This window comes from Hemicordylus capensis, chromosome 5 (assembly GCF_027244095.1).
Source record: "Hemicordylus capensis ecotype Gifberg chromosome 5, rHemCap1.1.pri, whole genome shotgun sequence".
In the NCBI taxonomy this organism is placed as follows: domain Eukaryota; kingdom Metazoa; phylum Chordata; class Lepidosauria; order Squamata; family Cordylidae; genus Hemicordylus; species Hemicordylus capensis.
This window is the reverse complement of record NC_069661.1, coordinates 102,072,957-102,077,954: the sequence shown is the minus strand read 5'-3', so window position 1 is coordinate 102,077,954 and position 4,998 is coordinate 102,072,957. Positions and strand designations below refer to the sequence as shown.

General features: G+C 45.7%; 1 long non-coding RNA gene across 1 annotated transcript; it reads right to left on the bottom strand.

Annotated features, from left to right (window-relative positions):
* Positions 1-373: 373 nt before the first annotated feature.
* Positions 374-4,731, bottom strand: LOC128325706 (uncharacterized). Its single transcript, XR_008307567.1, has 3 exons — positions 4,635-4,731; positions 2,006-2,084; positions 374-619 (listed from the first exon to the last, which is right to left on the bottom strand). It is a non-coding gene; the product is annotated as an uncharacterized LOC128325706 (long non-coding RNA).
* Between the last annotated feature and the right edge of the window lie 267 nt (positions 4,732-4,998).

Below are 4,998 nucleotides of genomic sequence, written 5' to 3'. Positions count from 1 at the left end.
GGTATTGGGGTCCCCTTGTGGACCCCAACCTTTGTGTCAATTGTTGTTGAAAGTTAATGGGCAGTCATTGATCTTACTCAAGCCCTTTGCTTCCTGGGAATTTGCAACATACTATAAGACCTTGTGGTCCCTGCCTTTTCTTTTGATCAGCTTGTCCTTGAGTCATGAATGAGAATGATGCTTTCAGTCTGCACTGCCTGAAACAGTCTCCCTGTGACAAATGTGAAATTTACTATGTCTGAAAAAACATGCTAGAAGAAGCCTATTTAGTGGTGGTGGTAGGAGTGTGGAATTTTCTCATCCTTTGACAGAGAAGCTTGGAATGTCTGTGGGTAATTGAAGCAGAAATACTTTATTAAAGTCACATTTTTAGAAAGAGGTTTTCTATTCAATATTACTTAGGCATGTTACAGCATAGAAACAGTAAAATCAAACAAGATATACCTCTCCATAACACTCAACAGAAAAATTAGAATGGAAACGGAAGATCATACATAAAATTGATTCCAGATATTGATCATGTTTCAGTTATCTAAAACAGTATATGTTCTTCCATGATGATGCTCTCTTAATTGAAGGTCTTGCAATTTCTTCCCCCTCCAGGTCTTGCCATCTCCTCCTGCACGAGAGAGAAATGGGATGTGTTCTGTGAAGAATTTCTTGCCAAAGAATGGCAACTGAGGAAAGCTCACGCATCCCAATTATTATTGAATCACATAATTTGACAGTGGTTTATGCTTCATTCAAGGAAACTTTTCACCTTGACTTGTCTGCCAAAGAACCCCTAAGGAAACTCCTGCACATTGCAGACAATTTCTAACCCTAAGGAAGGTCCCCCCACATTGCCCCCCACGATCCCAAGAGCTGCAACTGCCACATGTACTGGAGTCACACACACCAGAAACACCCCATAGTGACCCCACAGCGATACCAACGTACAAGGCCGCATGCTCAACACTACTCACATCACCACCAGAGTAGCAGTTGTCCAATGAGCCCCCTGGAGCATTGGTGGTGTCTCTAGAGCAGCAGCTACCCAATGTGCTCTCAGGAGTGCCATTGGAGCCAACTGCACCAGACTCCACCCTAGAGACTCTGCTCTCTGCCCATATGGCCCCGGCCAATATAACTACAGACTGATATGCAAAACACCAGCATAAGGTCTCCCTGCTGTCCTGGAATGTGGCAAGTTGGCACTTTATACTTTATCTCCAAATATGACACCACAATGGTGCAGAAGACCTAGATTTCTGAGGGCCCAGCACTCAACAGCTTCAGCTCATATTCATTAGGAGCAGGAGCAGACACTGGAAGAGGAAGACCCAAAGGTGGACTGGGAGTGCTTGTCTTTACCACCCTGTGTGCGATGCCAGTAAGACTACTCCCACTGAGCAGCAAGCTATGGCAGTGACAATCCATTTCAGACATTGCACCCTGTTAACAATCAATGTCTAGTGACCCCTGTTGCAATGAAAACCCCAGGTTAGGAAAATGTTAACTGAGCTGGGAGCTCACCTAAGTGACTTTCTCTCCTCTTCCCCAATGCACACATAGTGATAGGTGGTGATTTTAATGGCAGGATAGGCCCAGATGGCATCCTACAAGCATGACATTAGTGCTACCCACCCAATCCCAAAGCAGACATACTCCCCCTTACCTGCCACTTGAAGGACATGAAATCAAACTATGTGGGACTCTGCTTGGCTCTAATGGGCAACAGACTCAACTTCTACTTTCTAAATGGCTCCCTCAAACATGATCACCCTGCTGAATTTATATTTTGGGTGGGGAACAGAATGAGTGTCATTGACTATATAATTGTCTCTGGAAGCCTGCTTGGAGTTGTTCCCCAATTTGACAGTGGCCAATTTCCAATCATCCTACATCTCACTTTGTCCAGCAATCCTGCACTGATGTTCTATACCAACCCCACATCCTTCCTGTGGGAGAACCCGTCGAATCAAATGGTCCACTCAGCTAGAAAAACAATAACAGAACAACTTACCTCACAACACTTCCAGCACATTCGTCTCTTCCTACTTTCAACCGAATCAAATAACTCAATCCTAGAGAGTTACAGCAACCTGTACGGGAATTATAGAAGCATCTAACCCATTAAAAACAACACCTGGCCCATTCATCACCTGCACTGCTCCAAACCATGGTTTGATTCAGAATGTGGCAAAGCCAAAACAGTGCTCATCACCTACTACAACATTTACAAAGATGGCATGAGCCTAGTGTCGGTGCAGGACACTGCGCAGACACTCCTCAAGCAGAAGATGCAATATAAATGACGACTTAGACATAAGAAAGACTCTGTGAAAACAACCTGGTCTAACATTATCCAAGCAGTCAGAACCAATGAGTTGGCCCTCTTCTGGTGCATTACTGTGAACCACCCCAGAAATGGCCTGATGCACCTGGATAGCTTCTTTCCACCTGAGGTCTGGGAACGGCACTTTGGTAAATTGTACAGAGGAGAAGGAGTAGATCATGGATGTCCTCGACACAAAGTAGAGGACCTGCCTGCCTGGCCACCAGTGACGACAACAGAGATAATGGGCCTTATCTCCCATCTGAGACCTGGGAAGGCCCACAGCGACGATCTTATTCCCCCTGAGCTAATAAAAAATAACTCCACATGATGGATCCCCATTCTGGCCTTTCTGTTCACATTCATTGACAAGCACTTTTGTATCCCCAGGGAGTGGGGGCTAGCAGTTATTGTTCTCATCTTCAAAAAATGTAGGAGGGATGACAAGCCAGCAAACTATAGACCCATCAGCCTGCTCAGTACAGTCAGTAAGCTCTATTCTAGGCATCTGTACTGGAAACTAAAGGACTGGCTGGAAAAAGAAAACCTCATAGCAGAGGAGCAGGCCGGATTTAGGGAGGGATGGTCCACCATTGACCAGTGGCTAGTACTGCAACACCTAAAGCGAGAGCCAGCATGGTGCAGTGGTTAGAGTGCTGGACTAGGACCGGGGAGACCCGAGTTCAAATCCCCATTCAGCCATGAAACTAGTTGGGTGACTCTGGGCCAGTCACTTCTCTCTCAGCCTAACCTACTTCACAGGGTTGTTGTGAAAGAGAAACTCAAGTATGTAGTACACCGCTCTGGGCTCCTTGGGGGAAGAGTGGGATATAAAGGTAAAAATAATAAATAATAAATGAGAAATACTCCACCACACTAGTCTTTCTTTATGTGTCTTTTATAGATCTCAAGTCTGCTTTCAACTCTATCTTTTGAGACAAGCTGTGGGGGAAACTAGAAACCTCGCTCAACCAGCACCTGCTACCTCTCATTTGCACCCTCTATGATGATACATCCCTCAAGGTTAGATGCAACCCCCAGGGCCACCTATCAAGCGCCATACTTTCTTCGCTCCTGTTTAACTTCTACATGAGTAACCTGAATAACCCGGGCTTCCACCCTCCCAAGCTTGCAGAGAAACACATCTCCATTCTGCTCTACGCAGATGATGCAGCAATCCTCTCAAGGACCCCCACAGGTCTCAGAAGAGCTCCGAGAGCCCTCGCTCAATATTGTAGGAAGGATTTACTGGAAATTAACTATCACAAAACCAAAATTATGATCTTTGCCAAGAGACCAAAGGCACACTCATGGCACATAAATGGGAACCCAAGCAAGCAAATCACATGCTTCAAATATCTGGGGATGGTATTGCATGCTTCTGGCACCAGGGAGACTTGTGGCAACCACGTTGCACTAAATGCCCAGAGGAGCGCTGATGCCATCCTAAGATTCTTTTGAACAAGAGGAGAACAATACATACCCACAGCTTTCAAATTATTTGAAGCTTAGTTGCTGACCCAACTCCTGTATGGCATTTAGCTGGGCCCCTTCTCCAACTTCGCCCCTCTGGAGCTTGTCCAGCCCAAATTCTTAAGTACAGTATTCCAAGCAGGCCTGGTGAAAGTGAAGGCCAGAGTATGGCTGACCATGCTCAATTACAGGCTAAGACTATCATCCTTTCTAATGAGTCTAGCCCCCTAACACTACAGGATGATTACCAATCCACATGGAAATGAACTCTGGTGGCAAAAATGGCATCACTTGGACTAGCCTCTGCCCACCTCCTCTCCATAGGCCATGTGCAGGCCGGAATATTCCTCAAACTGCTCATAATGGATATCAAGTGCCACATAGACTTAGACAGGGTCCCAAACTTGCTCATTACTGAAAGTTGAAGATATATAGCTGTATATCTTAATATACAGCTATATACCGTATTTTACGGACTATAAGACGCTACGGACTATAAGACGCACCTTAATTTTAATCCAGTTTTTCAGAGTTTTAACATATTAAACTGTTAAAACATATAAGACGCTCCTGAATTTTGGCGGATATTTTTCGAGGAAAAAAGTGAGTCTTATAGTCCATAAAATACGGTATATATCTGTATGTCTGCTGCATATCTTAAGCAGCTAGAGGTCCCAAATCACAGAAGGGCCTTCACCTTGGCCCGCTTTGGTGCCCTCCCCTCAGCTGTGCTAAACACAGTGGCTGCCAGTCAGTAAGGGCGGGGGAGGGGACTGTGCCCCCCACCACTAAAAAAAGGAAAAAGGAAACACTCTGTGGGTAGTTAAAAAACAAACAAACTTACAGTGTTCAACCAGCCAGGGGAGAAAAGAGGCAGCCGATCTGCTGGGAGGCAAGGAACTTCTTGATTCCTCCTCTGGCTGCTGCAGCTTCCTCCCCTGCTCTGCTACTGGAAGGACTAGCCTGCTAATCAAGGCTATTCCCTCTCATCATGGCTTTGGGTGCCCTGCATCACCGCCTCCCCCAATTAGTCGTAAAAGGGCAAAAGAGAGAAGCGTGGCCGCACAGACCAATTCTACTTTCTCCCTACTACTCTGACTGCAATCCTTCCAAATCACATGACATCACCAAGTTTTGCGCAGCTGTATGCAAAAGTTGCTGGGATTTGACTGCCAGCAAGTGTTCACCAGGCCAGAGGCGTAACTATA